This window comes from Schistocerca cancellata, unplaced genomic scaffold, assembly GCF_023864275.1.
Source record: "Schistocerca cancellata isolate TAMUIC-IGC-003103 unplaced genomic scaffold, iqSchCanc2.1 HiC_scaffold_601, whole genome shotgun sequence".
Taxonomy (NCBI): Eukaryota; Metazoa; Arthropoda; class Insecta; order Orthoptera; family Acrididae; genus Schistocerca; species Schistocerca cancellata.
Window position 1 is genome coordinate 65,645 of NW_026046613.1, and position 21,360 is coordinate 87,004.

Consider the following 21,360-nt stretch of genomic DNA (forward strand, 5'->3'; position numbering starts at 1 on the left):
GGACGGCGCGGGGAGGCGCGCCCGGCGTCCCAGCAGAGTGACGGCCGAATTGGCGGGCGCACCGCCGCGTGTGTGAGACGCACTGCTGCTCGTTGCACCCCCTGTCATTCGCTGGGCGCGTTCAGCCTTCGACACTAGCGGAGGACGCATCTTGTCCCTGGTGTTCAGCGGAGGGCCTGTGCGGGGTGTGGCAGTGTCGTGCTGGAGGGCCCACTGGTAGCGATGTGGGCTTCCTCGCCTCGCCTCGCCTCGCCTCGCCGCGCCTCACACCAGGTGTCTGCGTAGTTTGCAGTGCATTCGCACCATTCCTATCCCTGTCCCTGTCCCCGTCCCGACTTGTCCCGACTTTGCTCGACTGCCGCTCGCTGCCGCTCGGGTCGTGGTCCATATGACAGCGCAAGCACGAAAAACGTCTGCGGGACGAGACGAGACGAGACGAGACGAGACGACTAAGGAATAAATTCGTGGTTACAAATCAAATTTGGAACTCTACATTCCTACACAACAATAGGCGGTGACGTATTTCAGAAATCACCTGCCGATTCGTACTGTTTTGTCGTTTTCAAAGTCTTCTTGGCAAACTTGGTTAGCACATTCTCCCTCAAACTGAGTTAATTACTGCATTTTCGTACCATTACAGTAGTTTAAAAGGCTTAAGGAAGCATCTTTGTCACAACAGAAACGTAGTTTGAAAATTGGGCTGGCAACATAACAAAAAAAAAAAAACGGGAAGGGAGCCAACAGCACCCGGGTTGACCCAGGCGGTCACCCATCCAAGTACTAGCCGGGCATGATGATGCTTAACTTCGGTGGTCGGACGAGAACCGGTGTATTCATCATGGTATCGCCGTTGGCGCTCATCTAATGTAGGAGCACGGCAGAATTCGCGTTCGGCTTTTCTCCCAACACACAAAATGTTAGTTTTCGGCCGCATTTGACGAAAGCGCTTCCTTCCGCAACCGCCAGTTCCTCGAGGACGGCGCGGGGAGGCGCGCCCGGCGTCCCAGCAGAGTGACGGCCGAATTGGCGGGCGCACCGCCGCGTGTGTGAGACGCACTGCTGCTCGTTGCACCCCCTGTCATTCGCTGGGCGCGTTCAGCCTTCGACACTAGCGGAGGACGCATCTTGTCCCTGGTGTTCAGCGGAGGGCCTGTGCGGGGTGTGGCAGTGTCGTGCTGGAGGGCCCACTGGTAGCGATGTGGGCTTCCTCGCCTCGCCTCGCCTCGCCTCGCCGCGCCTCACACCAGGTGTCTGCGTAGTTTGCAGTGCATTCGCACCATTCCTATCCCTGTCCCTGTCCCCGTCCCGACTTGTCCCGACTTTGCTCGACTGCCGCTCGCTGCCGCTCGGGTCGTGGTCCATATGACAGCGCAAGCACGAAAAACGTCTGCGGGACGAGACGAGACGAGACGAGACGAGACGACTAAGGAATAAATTCGTGGTTACAAATCAAATTTGGAACTCTACATTCCTACACAACAATAGGCGGTGACGTATTTCAGAAATCACCTGCCAATTCGTACTGTTTTGTCGTTTTCAAAGTCTTCTTGGCAAACTTGGTTAGCACATTCTCCCTCAAACTGAGTTAATTACTGCATTATCGTACCATTACAGTAGTTTAAACGGTTTAAGGAAGCATCTTTGTCACAACAGAAAGGTAGTTTGAAAATTGGGCTGGCGACATAACAAAAAAAAAAAAACAGGAAGGGAGCCAACAGCACCCGGGTTTCCCAGGCGGTCACCCATCCAAGTACTAGCAGGGCCCGATGATGCTTAACTTCGGTGATCGGACGAGAACCGGTGTATTCATCATGGTATCGCCGTTGGCGCTCATCTAATGTAGGAGCACGGCAGAATTCGCGTTCGGCTTTTCTCCCAACACACAAAATGTTAGTTTTCGGCCGCATTTGACGAAAGCGCTTCCTTCCGCAACCGCCAGTTCCTCGAGGACGGCGCGGGGAGGCGCGCCCGGCGTCCCAGCAGAGTGACGGCCGAATTGGCGGGCGCACCGCCGCGTGTGTGAGACGCACTGCTGCTCGTTGCACCCCCTGTCATTCGCTGGGCGCGTTCAGCCTTCGACACTAGCGGAGGACGCATCTTGTCCCTGGTGTTCAGCGGAGGGCCTGTGCGGGGTGTGGCAGTGTCGTGCTGGAGGGCCCACTGGTAGCGATGTGGGCTTCCTCGCCTCGCCTCGCCTCGCCTCGCCGCGCCTCACACCAGGTGTCTGCGTAGTTTGCAGTGCATTCGCACCATTCCTATCCCTGTCCCTGTCCCCGTCCCGACTTGTCCCGACTTTGCTCGACTGCCGCTCGCTGCCGCTCGGGTCGTGGTCCATATGACAGCGCAAGCACGAAAAACGTCTGCGGGACGAGACGAGACGAGACGAGACGAGACGACTAAGGAATAAATTCGTGGTTACAAATCAAATTTGGAACTCTACATTCCTACACAACAATAGGCGGTGACGTATTTCAGAAATCACCTGCCGATTCGTACTGTTTTGTCGTTTTCAAAGTCTTCTTGGCAAACTTGGTTAGCACATTCTCCCTCAAACTGAGTTAATTACTGCATTTTCGTACCATTACAGTAGTTTAAAAGGCTTAAGGAAGCATCTTTGTCACAACAGAAACGTAGTTTGAAAATTGGGCTGGCAACATAACAAAAAAAAAAAAAACGGGAAGGGAGCCAACAGCACCCGGGTTGACCCAGGCGGTCACCCATCCAAGTACTAGCCGGGCATGATGATGCTTAACTTCGGTGGTCGGACGAGAACCGGTGTATTCATCATGGTATCGCCGTTGGCGCTCATCTAATGTAGGAGCACGGCAGAATTCGCGTTCGGCTTTTCTCCCAACACACAAAATGTTAGTTTTCGGCCGCATTTGACGAAAGCGCTTCCTTCCGCAACCGCCAGTTCCTCGAGGACGGCGCGGGGAGGCGCGCCCGGCGTCCCAGCAGAGTGACGGCCGAATTGGCGGGCGCACCGCCGCGTGTGTGAGACGCACTGCTGCTCGTTGCACCCCCTGTCATTCGCTGGGCGCGTTCAGCCTTCGACACTAGCGGAGGACGCATCTTGTCCCTGGTGTTCAGCGGAGGGCCTGTGCGGGGTGTGGCAGTGTCGTGCTGGAGGGCCCACTGGTAGCGATGTGGGCTTCCTCGCCTCGCCTCGCCTCGCCTCGCCGCGCCTCACACCAGGTGTCTGCGTAGTTTGCAGTGCATTCGCACCATTCCTATCCCTGTCCCTGTCCCCGTCCCGACTTGTCCCGACTTTGCTCGACTGCCGCTCGCTGCCGCTCGGGTCGTGGTCCATATGACAGCGCAAGCACGAAAAACGTCTGCGGGACGAGACGAGACGAGACGAGACGAGACGACTAAGGAATAAATTCGTGGTTACAAATCAAATTTGGAACTCTACATTCCTACACAACAATAGGCGGTGACGTATTTCAGAAATCACCTGCCAATTCGTACTGTTTTGTCGTTTTCAAAGTCTTCTTGGCAAACTTGGTTAGCACATTCTCCCTCAAACTGAGTTAATTACTGCATTATCGTACCATTACAGTAGTTTAAACGGTTTAAGGAAGCATCTTTGTCACAACAGAAAGGTAGTTTGAAAATTGGGCTGGCGACATAACAAAAAAAAAAAGAACAGGAAGGGAGCCAACAGCACCCGGGTTTCCCAGGCGGTCACCCATCCAAGTACTAGCAGGGCCCGATGATGCTTAACTTCGGTGATCGGACGAGAACCGGTGTATTCATCATGGTATCGCCGTTGGCGCTCATCTAATGTAGGAGCACGGCAGAATTCGCGTTCGGCTTTTCTCCCAACACACAAAATGTTAGTTTTCGGCCGCATTTGACGAAAGCGCTTCCTTCCGCAACCGCCAGTTCCTCGAGGACGGCGCGGGGAGGCGCGCCCGGCGTCCCAGCAGAGTGACGGCCGAATTGGCGGGCGCACCGCCGCGTGTGTGAGACGCACTGCTGCTCGTTGCACCCCCTGTCATTCGCTGGGCGCGTTCAGCCTTCGACACTAGCGGAGGACGCATCTTGTCCCTGGTGTTCAGCGGAGGGCCTGTGCGGGGTGTGGCAGTGTCGTGCTGGAGGGCCCACTGGTAGCGATGTGGGCTTCCTCGCCTCTCCTCGCCTCGCCTCGCCGCGCCTCACACCAGGTGTCTGCGTAGTTTGCAGTGCATTCGCACCATTCCTATCCCTGTCCCTGTCCCCGTCCCGACTTGTCCCGACTTTGCTCGACTGCCGCTCGCTGCCGCTCGGGTCGTGGTCCATATGACAGCGCAAGCACGAAAAACGTCTGCGGGACGAGACGAGACGAGACGAGACGAGACGACTAAGGAATAAATTCGTGGTTACAAATCAAATTTGGAACTCTACATTCCTACACAACAATAGGCGGTGACGTATTTCAGAAATCACCTGCCGATTCGTACTGTTTTGTCGTTTTCAAAGTCTTCTTGGCAAACTTGGTTAGCACATTCTCCCTCAAACTGAGTTAATTACTGCATTTTCGTACCATTACAGTAGTTTAAAAGGCTTAAGGAAGCATCTTTGTCACAACAGAAACGTAGTTTGAAAATTGGGCTGGCAACATAACAAAAAAAAAAAAACGGGAAGGGAGCCAACAGCACCCGGGTTGACCCAGGCGGTCACCCATCCAAGTACTAGCCGGGCATGATGATGCTTAACTTCGGTGGTCGGACGAGAACCGGTGTATTCATCATGGTATCGCCGTTGGCGCTCATCTAATGTAGGAGCACGGCAGAATTCGCGTTCGGCTTTTCTCCCAACACACAAAATGTTAGTTTTCGGCCGCATTTGACGAAAGCGCTTCCTTCCGCAACCGCCAGTTCCTCGAGGACGGCGCGGGGAGGCGCGCCCGGCGTCCCAGCAGAGTGACGGCCGAATTGGCGGGCGCACCGCCGCGTGTGTGAGACGCACTGCTGCTCGTTGCACCCCCTGTCATTCGCTGGGCGCGTTCAGCCTTCGACACTAGCGGAGGACGCATCTTGTCCCTGGTGTTCAGCGGAGGGCCTGTGCGGGGTGTGGCAGTGTCGTGCTGGAGGGCCCACTGGTAGCGATGTGGGCTTCCTCGCCTCGCCTCGCCTCGCCTCGCCGCGCCTCACACCAGGTGTCTGCGTAGTTTGCAGTGCATTCGCACCATTCCTATCCCTGTCCCTGTCCCCGTCCCGACTTGTCCCGACTTTGCTCGACTGCCGCTCGCTGCCGCTCGGGTCGTGGTCCATATGACAGCGCAAGCACGAAAAACGTCTGCGGGACGAGACGAGACGAGACGAGACGAGACGACTAAGGAATAAATTCGTGGTTACAAATCAAATTTGGAACTCTACATTCCTACACAACAATAGGCGGTGACGTATTTCAGAAATCACCTGCCGATTCGTACTGTTTTGTCGTTTTCAAAGTCTTCTTGGCAAACTTGGTTAGCACATTCTCCCTCAAACTGAGTTAATTACTGCATTTTCGTACCATTACAGTAGTTTAAAAGGCTTAAGGAAGCATCTTTGTCACAACAGAAACGTAGTTTGAAAATTGGGCTGGCAACATAACAAAAAAAAAAAACGGGAAGGGAGCCAACAGCACCCGGGTTGACCCAGGCGGTCACCCATCCAAGTACTAGCCGGGCATGATGATGCTTAACTTCGGTGGTCGGACGAGAACCGGTGTATTCATCATGGTATCGCCGTTGGCGCTCATCTAATGTAGGAGCACGGCAGAATTCGCGTTCGGCTTTTCTCCCAACACACAAAATGTTAGTTTTCGGCCGCATTTGACGAAAGCGCTTCCTTCCGCAACCGCCAGTTCCTCGAGGACGGCGCGGGGAGGCGCGCCCGGCGTCCCAGCAGAGTGACGGCCGAATTGGCGGGCGCACCGCCGCGTGTGTGAGACGCACTGCTGCTCGTTGCACCCCCTGTCATTCGCTGGGCGCGTTCAGCCTTCGACACTAGCGGAGGACGCATCTTGTCCCTGGTGTTCAGCGGAGGGCCTGTGCGGGGTGTGGCAGTGTCGTGCTGGAGGGCCCACTGGTAGCGATGTGGGCTTCCTCGCCTCGCCTCGCCTCGCCTCGCCGCGCCTCACACCAGGTGTCTGCGTAGTTTGCAGTGCATTCGCACCATTCCTATCCCTGTCCCTGTCCCCGTCCCGACTTGTCCCGACTTTGCTCGACTGCCGCTCGCTGCCGCTCGGGTCGTGGTCCATATGACAGCGCAAGCACGAAAAACGTCTGCGGGACGAGACGAGACGAGACGAGACGAGACGACTAAGGAATAAATTCGTGGTTACAAATCAAATTTGGAACTCTACATTCCTACACAACAATAGGCGGTGACGTATTTCAGAAATCACCTGCCAATTCGTACTGTTTTGTCGTTTTCAAAGTCTTCTTGGCAAACTTGGTTAGCACATTCTCCCTCAAACTGAGTTAATTACTGCATTATCGTACCATTACAGTAGTTTAAACGGTTTAAGGAAGCATCTTTGTCACAACAGAAAGGTAGTTTGAAAATTGGGCTGGCGACATAACAAAAAAAAAAAAACAGGAAGGGAGCCAACAGCACCCGGGTTGACCCAGGCGGTCACCCATCCAAGTACTAGCCGGGCATGATGATGCTTAACTTCGGTGGTCGGACGAGAACCGGTGTATTCATCATGGTATCGCCGTTGGCGCTCATCTAATGTAGGAGCACGGCAGAATTCGCGTTCGGCTTTTCTCCCAACACACAAAATGTTAGTTTTCGGCCGCATTTGACGAAAGCGCTTCCTTCCGCAACCGCCAGTTCCTCGAGGACGGCGCGGGGAGGCGCGCCCGGCGTCCCAGCAGAGTGACGGCCGAATTGGCGGGCGCACCGCCGCGTGTGTGAGACGCACTGCTGCTCGTTGCACCCCCTGTCATTCGCTGGGCGCGTTCAGCCTTCGACACTAGCGGAGGACGCATCTTGTCCCTGGTGTTCAGCGGAGGGCCTGTGCGGGGTGTGGCAGTGTCGTGCTGGAGGGCCCACTGGTAGCGATGTGGGCTTCCTCGCCTCGCCTCGCCTCGCCTCGCCGCGCCTCACACCAGGTGTCTGCGTAGTTTGCAGTGCATTCGCACCATTCCTATCCCTGTCCCTGTCCCCGTCCCGACTTGTCCCGACTTTGCTCGACTGCCGCTCGCTGCCGCTCGGGTCGTGGTCCATATGACAGCGCAAGCACGAAAAACGTCTGCGGGACGAGACGAGACGAGACGAGACGAGACGACTAAGGAATAAATTCGTGGTTACAAATCAAATTTGGAACTCTACATTCCTACACAACAATAGGCGGTGACGTATTTCAGAAATCACCTGCCAATTCGTACTGTTTTGTCGTTTTCAAAGTCTTCTTGGCAAACTTGGTTAGCACATTCTCCCTCAAACTGAGTTAATTACTGCATTATCGTACCATTACAGTAGTTTAAACGGTTTAAGGAAGCATCTTTGTCACAACAGAAAGGTAGTTTGAAAATTGGGCTGGCGACATAACAAAAAAAAAAAAACAGGAAGGGAGCCAACAGCACCCGGGTTTCCCAGGCGGTCACCCATCCAAGTACTAGCAGGGCCCGATGATGCTTAACTTCGGTGATCGGACGAGAACCGGTGTATTCATCATGGTATGGCCGTTGGCGCTCATCTAATGTAGGAGCACGGCAGAATTCGCGTTCGGCTTTTCTCCCAACACACAAAATGTTAGTTTTCGGCCGCATTTGACGAAAGCGCTTCCTTCCGCAACCGCCAGTTCCTCGAGGACGGCGCGGGGAGGCGCGCCCGGCGTCCCAGCAGAGTGACGGCCGAATTGGCGGGCGCACCGCCGCGTGTGTGAGACGCACTGCTGCTCGTTGCACCCCCTGTCATTCGCTGGGCGCGTTCAGCCTTCGACACTAGCGGAGGACGCATCTTGTCCCTGGTGTTCAGCGGAGGGCCTGTGCGGGGTGTGGCAGTGTCGTGCTGGAGGGCCCACTGGTAGCGATGTGGGCTTCCTCGCCTCTCCTCGCCTCGCCTCGCCGCGCCTCACACCAGGTGTCTGCGTAGTTTGCAGTGCATTCGCACCATTCCTATCCCTGTCCCTGTCCCCGTCCCGACTTGTCCCGACTTTGCTCGACTGCCGCTCGCTGCCGCTCGGGTCGTGGTCCATATGACAGCGCAAGCACGAAAAACGTCTGCGGGACGAGACGAGACGAGACGAGACGAGACGACTAAGGAATAAATTCGTGGTTACAAATCAAATTTGGAACTCTACATTCCTACACAACAATAGGCGGTGACGTATTTCAGAAATCACCTGCCGATTCGTACTGTTTTGTCGTTTTCAAAGTCTTCTTGGCAAACTTGGTTAGCACATTCTCCCTCAAACTGAGTTAATTACTGCATTTTCGTACCATTACAGTAGTTTAAAAGGCTTAAGGAAGCATCTTTGTCACAACAGAAACGTAGTTTGAAAATTGGGCTGGCAACATAACAAAAAAAAAAAAACGGGAAGGGAGCCAACAGCACCCGGGTTGACCCAGGCGGTCACCCATCCAAGTACTAGCCGGGCATGATGATGCTTAACTTCGGTGGTCGGACGAGAACCGGTGTATTCATCATGGTATCGCCGTTGGCGCTCATCTAATGTAGGAGCACGGCAGAATTCGCGTTCGGCTTTTCTCCCAACACACAAAATGTTAGTTTTCGGCCGCATTTGACGAAAGCGCTTCCTTCCGCAACCGCCAGTTCCTCGAGGACGGCGCGGGGAGGCGCGCCCGGCGTCCCAGCAGAGTGACGGCCGAATTGGCGGGCGCACCGCCGCGTGTGTGAGACGCACTGCTGCTCGTTGCACCCCCTGTCATTCGCTGGGCGCGTTCAGCCTTCGACACTAGCGGAGGACGCATCTTGTCCCTGGTGTTCAGCGGAGGGCCTGTGCGGGGTGTGGCAGTGTCGTGCTGGAGGGCCCACTGGTAGCGATGTGGGCTTCCTCGCCTCGCCTCGCCTCGCCTCGCCGCGCCTCACACCAGGTGTCTGCGTAGTTTGCAGTGCATTCGCACCATTCCTATCCCTGTCCCTGTCCCCGTCCCGACTTGTCCCGACTTTGCTCGACTGCCGCTCGCTGCCGCTCGGGTCGTGGTCCATATGACAGCGCAAGCACGAAAAACGTCTGCGGGACGAGACGAGACGAGACGAGACGAGACGACTAAGGAATAAATTCGTGGTTACAAATCAAATTTGGAACTCTACATTCCTACACAACAATAGGCGGTGACGTATTTCAGAAATCACCTGCCGATTCGTACTGTTTTGTCGTTTTCAAAGTCTTCTTGGCAAACTTGGTTAGCACATTCTCCCTCAAACTGAGTTAATTACTGCATTTTCGTACCATTACAGTAGTTTAAAAGGCTTAAGGAAGCATCTTTGTCACAACAGAAACGTAGTTTGAAAATTGGGCTGGCAACATAACAAAAAAAAAAAACGGGAAGGGAGCCAACAGCACCCGGGTTGACCCAGGCGGTCACCCATCCAAGTACTAGCCGGGCATGATGATGCTTAACTTCGGTGGTCGGACGAGAACCGGTGTATTCATCATGGTATCGCCGTTGGCGCTCATCTAATGTAGGAGCACGGCAGAATTCGCGTTCGGCTTTTCTCCCAACACACAAAATGTTAGTTTTCGGCCGCATTTGACGAAAGCGCTTCCTTCCGCAACCGCCAGTTCCTCGAGGACGGCGCGGGGAGGCGCGCCCGGCGTCCCAGCAGAGTGACGGCCGAATTGGCGGGCGCACCGCCGCGTGTGTGAGACGCACTGCTGCTCGTTGCACCCCCTGTCATTCGCTGGGCGCGTTCAGCCTTCGACACTAGCGGAGGACGCATCTTGTCCCTGGTGTTCAGCGGAGGGCCTGTGCGGGGTGTGGCAGTGTCGTGCTGGAGGGCCCACTGGTAGCGATGTGGGCTTCCTCGCCTCGCCTCGCCTCGCCTCGCCGCGCCTCACACCAGGTGTCTGCGTAGTTTGCAGTGCATTCGCACCATTCCTATCCCTGTCCCTGTCCCCGTCCCGACTTGTCCCGACTTTGCTCGACTGCCGCTCGCTGCCGCTCGGGTCGTGGTCCATATGACAGCGCAAGCACGAAAAACGTCTGCGGGACGAGACGAGACGAGACGAGACGAGACGACTAAGGAATAAATTCGTGGTTACAAATCAAATTTGGAACTCTACATTCCTACACAACAATAGGCGGTGACGTATTTCAGAAATCACCTGCCAATTCGTACTGTTTTGTCGTTTTCAAAGTCTTCTTGGCAAACTTGGTTAGCACATTCTCCCTCAAACTGAGTTAATTACTGCATTATCGTACCATTACAGTAGTTTAAACGGTTTAAGGAAGCATCTTTGTCACAACAGAAAGGTAGTTTGAAAATTGGGCTGGCGACATAACAAAAAAAAAAAAACAGGAAGGGAGCCAACAGCACCCGGGTTGACCCAGGCGGTCACCCATCCAAGTACTAGCCGGGCATGATGATGCTTAACTTCGGTGGTCGGACGAGAACCGGTGTATTCATCATGGTATCGCCGTTGGCGCTCATCTAATGTAGGAGCACGGCAGAATTCGCGTTCGGCTTTTCTCCCAACACACAAAATGTTAGTTTTCGGCCGCATTTGACGAAAGCGCTTCCTTCCGCAACCGCCAGTTCCTCGAGGACGGCGCGGGGAGGCGCGCCCGGCGTCCCAGCAGAGTGACGGCCGAATTGGCGGGCGCACCGCCGCGTGTGTGAGACGCACTGCTGCTCGTTGCACCCCCTGTCATTCGCTGGGCGCGTTCAGCCTTCGACACTAGCGGAGGACGCATCTTGTCCCTGGTGTTCAGCGGAGGGCCTGTGCGGGGTGTGGCAGTGTCGTGCTGGAGGGCCCACTGGTAGCGATGTGGGCTTCCTCGCCTCGCCTCGCCTCGCCTCGCCGCGCCTCACACCAGGTGTCTGCGTAGTTTGCAGTGCATTCGCACCATTCCTATCCCTGTCCCTGTCCCCGTCCCGACTTGTCCCGACTTTGCTCGACTGCCGCTCGCTGCCGCTCGGGTCGTGGTCCATATGACAGCGCAAGCACGAAAAACGTCTGCGGGACGAGACGAGACGAGACGAGACGAGACGACTAAGGAATAAATTCGTGGTTACAAATCAAATTTGGAACTCTACATTCCTACACAACAATAGGCGGTGACGTATTTCAGAAATCACCTGCCGATTCGTACTGTTTTGTCGTTTTCAAAGTCTTCTTGGCAAACTTGGTTAGCACATTCTCCCTCAAACTGAGTTAATTACTGCATTTTCGTACCATTACAGTAGTTTAAAAGGCTTAAGGAAGCATCTTTGTCACAACAGAAACGTAGTTTGAAAATTGGGCTGGCAACATAACAAAAAAAAAAAAACGGGAAGGGAGCCAACAGCACCCGGGTTGACCCAGGCGGTCACCCATCCAAGTACTAGCCGGGCATGATGATGCTTAACTTCGGTGGTCGGACGAGAACCGGTGTATTCATCATGGTATCGCCGTTGGCGCTCATCTAATGTAGGAGCACGGCAGAATTCGCGTTCGGCTTTTCTCCCAACACACAAAATGTTAGTTTTCGGCCGCATTTGACGAAAGCGCTTCCTTCCGCAACCGCCAGTTCCTCGAGGACGGCGCGGGGAGGCGCGCCCGGCGTCCCAGCAGAGTGACGGCCGAATTGGCGGGCGCACCGCCGCGTGTGTGAGACGCACTGCTGCTCGTTGCACCCCCTGTCATTCGCTGGGCGCGTTCAGCCTTCGACACTAGCGGAGGACGCATCTTGTCCCTGGTGTTCAGCGGAGGGCCTGTGCGGGGTGTGGCAGTGTCGTGCTGGAGGGCCCACTGGTAGCGATGTGGGCTTCCTCGCCTCGCCTCGCCTCGCCTCGCCGCGCCTCACACCAGGTGTCTGCGTAGTTTGCAGTGCATTCGCACCATTCCTATCCCTGTCCCTGTCCCCGTCCCGACTTGTCCCGACTTTGCTCGACTGCCGCTCGCTGCCGCTCGGGTCGTGGTCCATATGACAGCGCAAGCACGAAAAACGTCTGCGGGACGAGACGAGACGAGACGAGACGAGACGACTAAGGAATAAATTCGTGGTTACAAATCAAATTTGGAACTCTACATTCCTACACAACAATAGGCGGTGACGTATTTCAGAAATCACCTGCCGATTCGTACTGTTTTGTCGTTTTCAAAGTCTTCTTGGCAAACTTGGTTAGCACATTCTCCCTCAAACTGAGTTAATTACTGCATTTTCGTACCATTACAGTAGTTTAAAAGGCTTAAGGAAGCATCTTTGTCACAACAGAAACGTAGTTTGAAAATTGGGCTGGCAACATAACAAAAAAAAAAAACGGGAAGGGAGCCAACAGCACCCGGGTTGACCCAGGCGGTCACCCATCCAAGTACTAGCCGGGCATGATGATGCTTAACTTCGGTGGTCGGACGAGAACCGGTGTATTCATCATGGTATCGCCGTTGGCGCTCATCTAATGTAGGAGCACGGCAGAATTCGCGTTCGGCTTTTCTCCCAACACACAAAATGTTAGTTTTCGGCCGCATTTGACGAAAGCGCTTCCTTCCGCAACCGCCAGTTCCTCGAGGACGGCGCGGGGAGGCGCGCCCGGCGTCCCAGCAGAGTGACGGCCGAATTGGCGGGCGCACCGCCGCGTGTGTGAGACGCACTGCTGCTCGTTGCACCCCCTGTCATTCGCTGGGCGCGTTCAGCCTTCGACACTAGCGGAGGACGCATCTTGTCCCTGGTGTTCAGCGGAGGGCCTGTGCGGGGTGTGGCAGTGTCGTGCTGGAGGGCCCACTGGTAGCGATGTGGGCTTCCTCGCCTCGCCTCGCCTCGCCTCGCCGCGCCTCACACCAGGTGTCTGCGTAGTTTGCAGTGCATTCGCACCATTCCTATCCCTGTCCCTGTCCCCGTCCCGACTTGTCCCGACTTTGCTCGACTGCCGCTCGCTGCCGCTCGGGTCGTGGTCCATATGACAGCGCAAGCACGAAAAACGTCTGCGGGACGAGACGAGACGAGACGAGACGAGACGACTAAGGAATAAATTCGTGGTTACAAATCAAATTTGGAACTCTACATTCCTACACAACAATAGGCGGTGACGTATTTCAGAAATCACCTGCCAATTCGTACTGTTTTGTCGTTTTCAAAGTCTTCTTGGCAAACTTGGTTAGCACATTCTCCCTCAAACTGAGTTAATTACTGCATTATCGTACCATTACAGTAGTTTAAACGGTTTAAGGAAGCATCTTTGTCACAACAGAAAGGTAGTTTGAAAATTGGGCTGGCGACATAACAAAAAAAAAAAAACAGGAAGGGAGCCAACAGCACCCGGGTTGACCCAGGCGGTCACCCATCCAAGTACTAGCCGGGCATGATGATGCTTAACTTCGGTGGTCGGACGAGAACCGGTGTATTCATCATGGTATCGCCGTTGGCGCTCATCTAGTGTAGGAGCACGGCAGAATTCGCGTTCGGCTTTTCTCCCAACACACAAAATGTTAGTTTTCGGCCGCATTTGACGAAAGCGCTTCCTTCCGCAACCGCCAGTTCCTCGAGGACGGCGCGGGGAGGCGCGCCCGGCGTCCCAGCAGAGTGACGGCCGAATTGGCGGGCGCACCGCCGCGTGTGTGAGACGCACTGCTGCTCGTTGCACCCCCTGTCATTCGCTGGGCGCGTTCAGCCTTCGACACTAGCGGAGGACGCATCTTGTCCCTGGTGTTCAGCGGAGGGCCTGTGCGGGGTGTGGCAGTGTCGTGCTGGAGGGCCCACTGGTAGCGATGTGGGCTTCCTCGCCTCGCCTCGCCTCGCCTCGCCGCGCCTCACACCAGGTGTCTGCGTAGTTTGCAGTGCATTCGCACCATTCCTATCCCTGTCCCTGTCCCCGTCCCGACTTGTCCCGACTTTGCTCGACTGCCGCTCGCTGCCGCTCGGGTCGTGGTCCATATGACAGCGCAAGCACGAAAAACGTCTGCGGGACGAGACGAGACGAGACGAGACGAGACGACTAAGGAATAAATTCGTGGTTACAAATCAAATTTGGAACTCTACATTCCTACACAACAATAGGCGGTGACGTATTTCAGAAATCACCTGCCGATTCGTACTGTTTTGTCGTTTTCAAAGTCTTCTTGGCAAACTTGGTTAGCACATTCTCCCTCAAACTGAGTTAATTACTGCATTTTCGTACCATTACAGTAGTTTAAAAGGCTTAAGGAAGCATCTTTGTCACAACAGAAACGTAGTTTGAAAATTGGGCTGGCAACATAACAAAAAAAAAAAAACGGGAAGGGAGCCAACAGCACCCGGGTTGACCCAGGCGGTCACCCATCCAAGTACTAGCCGGGCATGATGATGCTTAACTTCGGTGGTCGGACGAGAACCGGTGTATTCATCATGGTATCGCCGTTGGCGCTCATCTAATGTAGGAGCACGGCAGAATTCGCGTTCGGCTTTTCTCCCAACACACAAAATGTTAGTTTTCGGCCGCATTTGACGAAAGCGCTTCCTTCCGCAACCGCCAGTTCCTCGAGGACGGCGCGGGGAGGCGCGCCCGGCGTCCCAGCAGAGTGACGGCCGAATTGGCGGGCGCACCGCCGCGTGTGTGAGACGCACTGCTGCTCGTTGCACCCCCTGTCATTCGCTGGGCGCGTTCAGCCTTCGACACTAGCGGAGGACGCATCTTGTCCCTGGTGTTCAGCGGAGGGCCTGTGCGGGGTGTGGCAGTGTCGTGCTGGAGGGCCCACTGGTAGCGATGTGGGCTTCCTCGCCTCGCCTCGCCTCGCCTCGCCGCGCCTCACACCAGGTGTCTGCGTAGTTTGCAGTGCATTCGCACCATTCCTATCCCTGTCCCTGTCCCCGTCCCGACTTGTCCCGACTTTGCTCGACTGCCGCTCGCTGCCGCTCGGGTCGTGGTCCATATGACAGCGCAAGCACGAAAAACGTCTGCGGGACGAGACGAGACGAGACGAGACGAGACGACTAAGGAATAAATTCGTGGTTACAAATCAAATTTGGAACTCTACATTCCTACACAACAATAGGCGGTGACGTATTTCAGAAATCACCTGCCGATTCGTACTGTTTTGTCGTTTTCAAAGTCTTCTTGGCAAACTTGGTTAGCACATTCTCCCTCAAACTGAGTTAATTACTGCATTTTCGTACCATTACAGTAGTTTAAAAGGCTTAAGGAAGCATCTTTGTCACAACAGAAACGTAGTTTGAAAATTGGGCTGGCAACATAACAAAAAAAAAAAACGGGAAGGGAGCCAACAGCACCCGGGTTGACCCAGGCGGTCACCCATCCAAGTACTAGCCGGGCATGATGATGCTTAACTTCGGTGGTCGGACGAGAACCGGTGTATTCATCATGGTATCGCCGTTGGCGCTCATCTAATGTAGGAGCACGGCAGAATTCGCGTTCGGCTTTTCTCCCAACACACAAAATGTTAGTTTTCGGCCGCATTTGACGAAAGCGCTTCCTTCCGCAACCGCCAGTTCCTCGAGGACGGCGCGGGGAGGCGCGCCCGGCGTCCCAGCAGAGTGACGGCCGAATTGGCGGGCGCACCGCCGCGTGTGTGAGACGCACTGCTGCTCGCTGCACCCCCTGTCATTCGCTGGGCGCGTTCAGCCTTCGACACTAGCGGAGGACGCATCTTGTCCCTGGTGTTCAGCGGAGGGCCTGTGCGGGGTGTGGCAGTGTCGTGCTGGAGGGCCCACTGGTAGCGATGTGGGCTTCCTCGCCTCGCCTCGCCTCGCCTCGCCGCGCCTCACACCAGGTGTCTGCGTAGTTTGCAGTGCATTCGCACCATTCCTATCCCTGTCCCTGTCCCCGTCCCGACTTGTCCCGACTTTGCTCGACTGCCGCTCGCTGCCGCTCGGGTCGTGGTCCATATGACAGCGCAAGCACGAAAAACGTCTGCGGGACGAGACGAGACGAGACGAGACGAGACGACTAAGGAATAAATTCGTGGTTACAAATCAAATTTGGAACTCTACATTCCTACACAACAATAGGCGGTGACGTATTTCAGAAATCACCTGCCAATTCGTACTGTTTTGTCGTTTTCAAAGTCTTCTTGGCAAACTTGGTTAGCACATTCTCCCTCAAACTGAGTTAATTACTGCATTATCGTACCATTACAGTAGTTTAAACGGTTTAAGGAAGCATCTTTGTCACAACAGAAAGGTAGTTTGAAAATTGGGCTGGCGACATAACAAAAAAAAAAAAACAGGAAGGGAGCCAACAGCACCCGGGTTGACCCAGGCGGTCACCCATCCAAGTACTAGCCGGGCATGATGATGCTTAACTTCGGTGGTCGGACGAGAACCGGTGTATTCATCATGGTATCGCCGTTGGCGCTCATCTAATGTAGGAGCACGGCAGAATTCGCGTTCGGCTTTTCTCCCAACACACAAAATGTTAGTTTTCGGCCGCATTTGACGAAAGCGCTTCCTTCCGCAACCGCCAGTTCCTCGAGGACGGCGCGGGGAGGCGCGCCCGGCGTCCCAGCAGAGTGACGGCCGAATTGGCGGGCGCACCGCCGCGTGTGTGAGACGCACTGCTGCTCGTTGCACCCCCTGTCATTCGCTGGGCGCGTTCAGCCTTCGACACTAGCGGAGGACGCATCTTGTCCCTGGTGTTCAGCGGAGGGCCTGTGCGGGGTGTGGCAGTGTCGTGCTGGAGGGCCCACTGGTAGCGATGTGGGCTTCCTCGCCTCGCCTCGCCTCGCCTCGCCGCGCCTCACACCAGGTGTCTGCGTAGTTTGCAGTGCATTCGCACCATTCCTATCCCTGTCCCTGTCCCCGTCCCGACTTGTCCCGACTTTGCTCGACTGCCGCTCGCTGCCGCTCGGGTCGTGGTCCATATGACAGCGCAAGCACGAAAAACGTCTGCGGGACGAGACGAGACGAGACGAGACGAGACGACTAAGGAATAAATTCGTGGTTACAAATCAAATTTGGAACTCTACATTCCTACACAACAATAGGCGGTGACGTATTTCAGAAATCACCTGCCGATTCGTACTGTTTTGTCGTTTTCAAAGTCTTCTTGGCAAACTTGGTTAGCACATTCTCCCTCAAACTGAGTTAATTACTGCATTTTCGTACCATTACAGTAGTTTAAAAGGCTTAAGGAAGCATCTTTGTCACAACAGAAACGTAGTTTGAAAATTGGGCTGGCAACATAACAAAAAAAAAAAAACGGGAAGGGAGCCAACAGCACCCGGGTTGACCCAGGCGGTCACCCATCCAAGTACTAGCCGGGCATGATGATGCTTAACTTCGGTGGTCGGACGAGAACCGGTGTATTCATCATGGTATCGCCGTTGGCGCTCATCTAATGTAGGAGCACGGCAGAATTCGCGTTCGGCTTTTCTCCCAACACACAAAATGTTAGTTTTCGGCCGCATTTGACGAAAGCGCTTCCTTCCGCAACCGCCAGTTCCTCGAGGACGGCGCGGGGAGGCGCGCCCGGCGTCCCAGCAGAGTGACGGCCGAATTGGCGGGCGCACCGCCGCGTGTGTGAGACGCACTGCTGCTCGTTGCACCCCCTGTCATTCGCTGGGCGCGTTCAGCCTTCGACACTAGCGGAGGACGCATCTTGTCCCTGGTGTTCAGCGGAGGGCCTGTGCGGGGTGTGGCAGTGTCGTGCTGGAGGGCCCACTGGTAGCGATGTGGGCTTCCTCGCCTCGCCTCGCCTCGCCTCGCCGCGCCTCACACCAGGTGTCTGCGTAGTTTGCAGTGCATTCGCACCATTCCTATCCCTGTCCCTGTCCCCGTCCCGACTTGTCCCGACTTTGCTCGACTGCCGCTCGCTGCCGCTCGGGTCGTGGTCCATATGACAGCGCAAGCACGAAAAACGTCTGCGGGACGAGACGAGACGAGACGAGACGAGACGACTAAGGAATAAATTCGTGGTTACAAATCAAATTTGGAACTCTACATTCCTACACAACAATAGGCGGTGACGTATTTCAGAAATCACCTGCCGATTCGTACTGTTTTGTCGTTTTCAAAGTCTTCTTGGCAAACTTGGTTAGCACATTCTCCCTCAAACTGAGTTAATTACTGCATTTTCGTACCATTACAGTAGTTTAAAAGGCTTAAGGAAGCATCTTTGTCACAACAGAAACGTAGTTTGAAAATTGGGCTGGCAACATAACAAAAAAAAAAAACGGGAAGGGAGCCAACAGCACCCGGGTTGACCCAGGCGGTCACCCATCCAAGTACTAGCCGGGCATGATGATGCTTAACTTCGGTGGTCGGACGAGAACCGGTGTATTCATCATGGTATCGCCGTTGGCGCTCATCTAATGTAGGAGCACGGCAGAATTCGCGTTCGGCTTTTCTCCCAACACACAAAATGTTAGTTTTCGGCCGCATTTGACGAAAGCGCTTCCTTCCGCAACCGCCAGTTCCTCGAGGACGGCGCGGGGAGGCGCGCCCGGCGTCCCAGCAGAGTGACGGCCGAATTGGCGGGCGCACCGCCGCGTGTGTGAGACGCACTGCTGCTCGCTGCACCCCCTGTCATTCGCTGGGCGCGTTCAGCCTTCGACACTAGCGGAGGACGCATCTTGTCCCTGGTGTTCAGCGGAGGGCCTGTGCGGGGTGTGGCAGTGTCGTGCTGGAGGGCCCACTGGTAGCGATGTGGGCTTCCTCGCCTCGCCTCGCCTCGCCTCGCCGCGCCTCACACCAGGTGTCTGCGTAGTTTGCAGTGCATTCGCACCATTCCTATCCCTGTCCCTGTCCCCGTCCCGACTTGTCCCGACTTTGCTCGACTGCCGCTCGCTGCCGCTCGGGTCGTGGTCCATATGACAGCGCAAGCACGAAAAACGTCTGCGGGACGAGACGAGACGAGACGAGACGAGACGACTAAGGAATAAATTCGTGGTTACAAATCAAATTTGGAACTCTACATTCCTACACAACAATAGGCGGTGACGTATTTCAGAAATCACCTGCCGATTCGTACTGTTTTGTCGTTTTCAAAGTCTTCTTGGCAAACTTGGTTAGCACATTCTCCCTCAAACTGAGTTAATTACTGCATTTTCGTACCATTACAGTAGTTTAAAAGGCTTAAGGAAGCATCTTTGTCACAACAGAAACGTAGTTTGAAAATTGGGCTGGCAACATAACAAAAAAAAAAAACGGGAAGGGAGCCAACAGCACCCGGGTTGACCCAGGCGGTCACCCATCCAAGTACTAGCCGGGCATGATGATGCTTAACTTCGGTGGTCGGACGAGAACCGGTGTATTCATCATGGTATCGCCGTTGGCGCTCATCTAATGTAGGAGCACGGCAGAATTCGCGTTCGGCTTTTCTCCCAACACACAAAATGTTAGTTTTCGGCCGCATTTGACGAAAGCGCTTCCTTCCGCAACCGCCAGTTCCTCGAGGACGGCGCGGGGAGGCGCGCCCGGCGTCCCAGCAGAGTGACGGCCGAATTGGCGGGCGCACCGCCGCGTGTGTGAGACGCACTGCTGCTCGTTGCACCCCCTGTCATTCGCTGGGCGCGTTCAGCCTTCGACACTAGCGGAGGACGCATCTTGTCCCTGGTGTTCAGCGGAGGGCCTGTGCGGGGTGTGGCAGTGTCGTGCTGGAGGGCCCACTGGTAGCGATGTGGGCTTCCTCGCCTCGCCTCGCCTCGCCTCGCCGCGCCTCACACCAGGTGTCTGCGTAGTTTGCAGTGCATTCGCACCATTCCTATCCCTGTCCCTGTCCCCGTCCCGACTTGTCCCGACTTTGCTCGACTGCCGCTCGCTGCCGCTCGGGTCGTGGTCCATATGACAGCGCAAGCACGAAAAACGTCTGCGGGACGAGACGAGACGAGACGAGACGAGACGACTAAGGAATAAATTCGTGGTTACAAATCAAATTTGGAACTCTACATTCCTACACAACAATAGGCGGTGACGTATTTCAGAAATCACCTGCCGATTCGTACTGTTTTGTCGTTTTCAAAGTCTTCTTGGCAAACTTGGTTAGCACATTCTCCCTCAAACTGAGTTAATTACTGCATTTTCGTACCATTACAGTAGTTTAAAAGGCTTAAGGAAGCATCTTTGTCACAACAGAAACGTAGTTTGAAAATTGGGCTGGCAACATAACAAAAAAAAAAAAACGGGAAGGGAGCCAACAGCACCCGGGTTGACCCAGGCGGTCACCCATCCAAGTACTAGCCGGGCATGATGATGCTTAACTTCGGTGGTCGGACGAGAACCGGTGTATTCATCATGGTATCGCCGTTGGCGCTCATCTAATGTAGGAGCACGGCAGAATTCGCGTTCGGCTTTTCTCCCAACACACAAAATGTTAGTTTTCGGCCGCATTTGACGAAAGCGCTTCCTTCCGCAACCGCCAGTTCCTCGAGGACGGCGCGGGGAGGCGCGCCCGGCGTCCCAGCAGAGTGACGGCCGAATTGGCGGGCGCACCGCCGCGTGTGTGAGACGCACTGCTGCTCGTTGCACCCCCTGTCATTCGCTGGGCGCGTTCAGCCTTCGACACTAGCGGAGGACGCATCTTGTCCCTGGTGTTCAGCGGAGGGCCTGTGCGGGGTGTGGCAGTGTCGTGCTGGAGGGCCCACTGGTAGCGATGTGGGCTTCCTCGCCTCGCCTCGCCTCGCCTCGCCGCGCCTCACACCAGGTGTCTGCGTAGTTTGCAGTGCATTCGCACCATTCCTATCCCTGTCCCTGTCCCCGTCCCGACTTGTCCCGACTTTGCTCGACTGCCGCTCGCTGCCGCTCGGGTCGTGGTCCATATGACAGCGCAAGCACGAAAAACGTCTGCGGGACGAGACGAGACGAGACGAGACGAGACGACTAAGGAATAAATTCGTGGTTACAAATCAAATTTGGAACTCTACATTCCTACACAACAATAGGCGGTGACGTATTTCAGAAATCACCTGCCGATTCGTACTGTTTTGTCGTTTTCAAAGTCTTCTTGGCAAACTTGGTTAGCACATTCTCCCTCAAACTGAGTTAATTACTGCATTTTCGTACCATTACAGTAGTTTAAAAGGCTTAAGGAAGCATCTTTGTCACAACAGAAACGTAGTTTGAAAATTGGGCTGGCAACATAACAAAAAAAAAAAAACGGGAAGGGAGCCAACAGCACCCGGGTTGACCCAGGCGGTCACCCATCCAAGTACTAGCCGGGCATGATGATGCTTAACTTCGGTGGTCGGACGAGAACCGGTGTATTCATCATGGTATCGCCGTTGGCGCTCATCTAATGTAGGAGCACGGCAGAATTCGCGTTCGGCTTTTCTCCCAACACACAA

At 54.9% G+C, this 21,360-nt stretch overlaps 3 non-coding genes and 19 pseudogenes across 3 annotated transcripts; all 22 read right to left on the reverse strand.

The window, feature by feature from the left end:
* Positions 1–735: 735 nt before the first annotated feature.
* LOC126134359 (5S ribosomal RNA) lies at positions 736–855 on the reverse strand (annotated as a pseudogene).
* Positions 856–1,709: 854 nt separating this feature from the next.
* LOC126134224 (5S ribosomal RNA) lies at positions 1,710–1,828 on the reverse strand. Its single transcript, XR_007527633.1, has one exon. It is a non-coding gene; the product is annotated as a 5S ribosomal RNA (ribosomal RNA).
* An 855-nt stretch (positions 1,829–2,683) lies between these two features.
* On the reverse strand, positions 2,684–2,803 carry LOC126134360 (5S ribosomal RNA; annotated as a pseudogene).
* Positions 2,804–3,658: 855 nt separating this feature from the next.
* On the reverse strand, positions 3,659–3,777 carry LOC126134225 (5S ribosomal RNA). The gene has a single exon (XR_007527634.1). It is a non-coding gene; the product is annotated as a 5S ribosomal RNA (ribosomal RNA).
* An 854-nt stretch (positions 3,778–4,631) lies between these two features.
* LOC126134362 (5S ribosomal RNA) lies at positions 4,632–4,751 on the reverse strand (annotated as a pseudogene).
* An 853-nt stretch (positions 4,752–5,604) lies between these two features.
* On the reverse strand, positions 5,605–5,724 carry LOC126134363 (5S ribosomal RNA; annotated as a pseudogene).
* Positions 5,725–6,578: 854 nt separating this feature from the next.
* Positions 6,579–6,698, reverse strand: LOC126134364 (5S ribosomal RNA; annotated as a pseudogene).
* An 854-nt stretch (positions 6,699–7,552) lies between these two features.
* On the reverse strand, positions 7,553–7,671 carry LOC126134434 (5S ribosomal RNA). Its single transcript, XR_007527723.1, has one exon. It is a non-coding gene; the product is annotated as a 5S ribosomal RNA (ribosomal RNA).
* An 854-nt stretch (positions 7,672–8,525) lies between these two features.
* LOC126134365 (5S ribosomal RNA) lies at positions 8,526–8,645 on the reverse strand (annotated as a pseudogene).
* An 853-nt stretch (positions 8,646–9,498) lies between these two features.
* On the reverse strand, positions 9,499–9,618 carry LOC126134367 (5S ribosomal RNA; annotated as a pseudogene).
* An 854-nt stretch (positions 9,619–10,472) lies between these two features.
* LOC126134368 (5S ribosomal RNA) lies at positions 10,473–10,592 on the reverse strand (annotated as a pseudogene).
* An 854-nt stretch (positions 10,593–11,446) lies between these two features.
* LOC126134369 (5S ribosomal RNA) lies at positions 11,447–11,566 on the reverse strand (annotated as a pseudogene).
* Positions 11,567–12,419: 853 nt separating this feature from the next.
* LOC126134370 (5S ribosomal RNA) lies at positions 12,420–12,539 on the reverse strand (annotated as a pseudogene).
* Positions 12,540–13,393: 854 nt separating this feature from the next.
* LOC126134371 (5S ribosomal RNA) lies at positions 13,394–13,513 on the reverse strand (annotated as a pseudogene).
* Positions 13,514–14,367: 854 nt separating this feature from the next.
* LOC126134372 (5S ribosomal RNA) lies at positions 14,368–14,487 on the reverse strand (annotated as a pseudogene).
* An 853-nt stretch (positions 14,488–15,340) lies between these two features.
* LOC126134374 (5S ribosomal RNA) lies at positions 15,341–15,460 on the reverse strand (annotated as a pseudogene).
* An 854-nt stretch (positions 15,461–16,314) lies between these two features.
* Positions 16,315–16,434, reverse strand: LOC126134375 (5S ribosomal RNA; annotated as a pseudogene).
* Positions 16,435–17,288: 854 nt separating this feature from the next.
* On the reverse strand, positions 17,289–17,408 carry LOC126134376 (5S ribosomal RNA; annotated as a pseudogene).
* Positions 17,409–18,261: 853 nt separating this feature from the next.
* Positions 18,262–18,381, reverse strand: LOC126134378 (5S ribosomal RNA; annotated as a pseudogene).
* An 853-nt stretch (positions 18,382–19,234) lies between these two features.
* On the reverse strand, positions 19,235–19,354 carry LOC126134379 (5S ribosomal RNA; annotated as a pseudogene).
* Positions 19,355–20,208: 854 nt separating this feature from the next.
* LOC126134380 (5S ribosomal RNA) lies at positions 20,209–20,328 on the reverse strand (annotated as a pseudogene).
* Positions 20,329–21,182: 854 nt separating this feature from the next.
* LOC126134381 (5S ribosomal RNA) lies at positions 21,183–21,302 on the reverse strand (annotated as a pseudogene).
* Between the last annotated feature and the right edge of the window lie 58 nt (positions 21,303–21,360).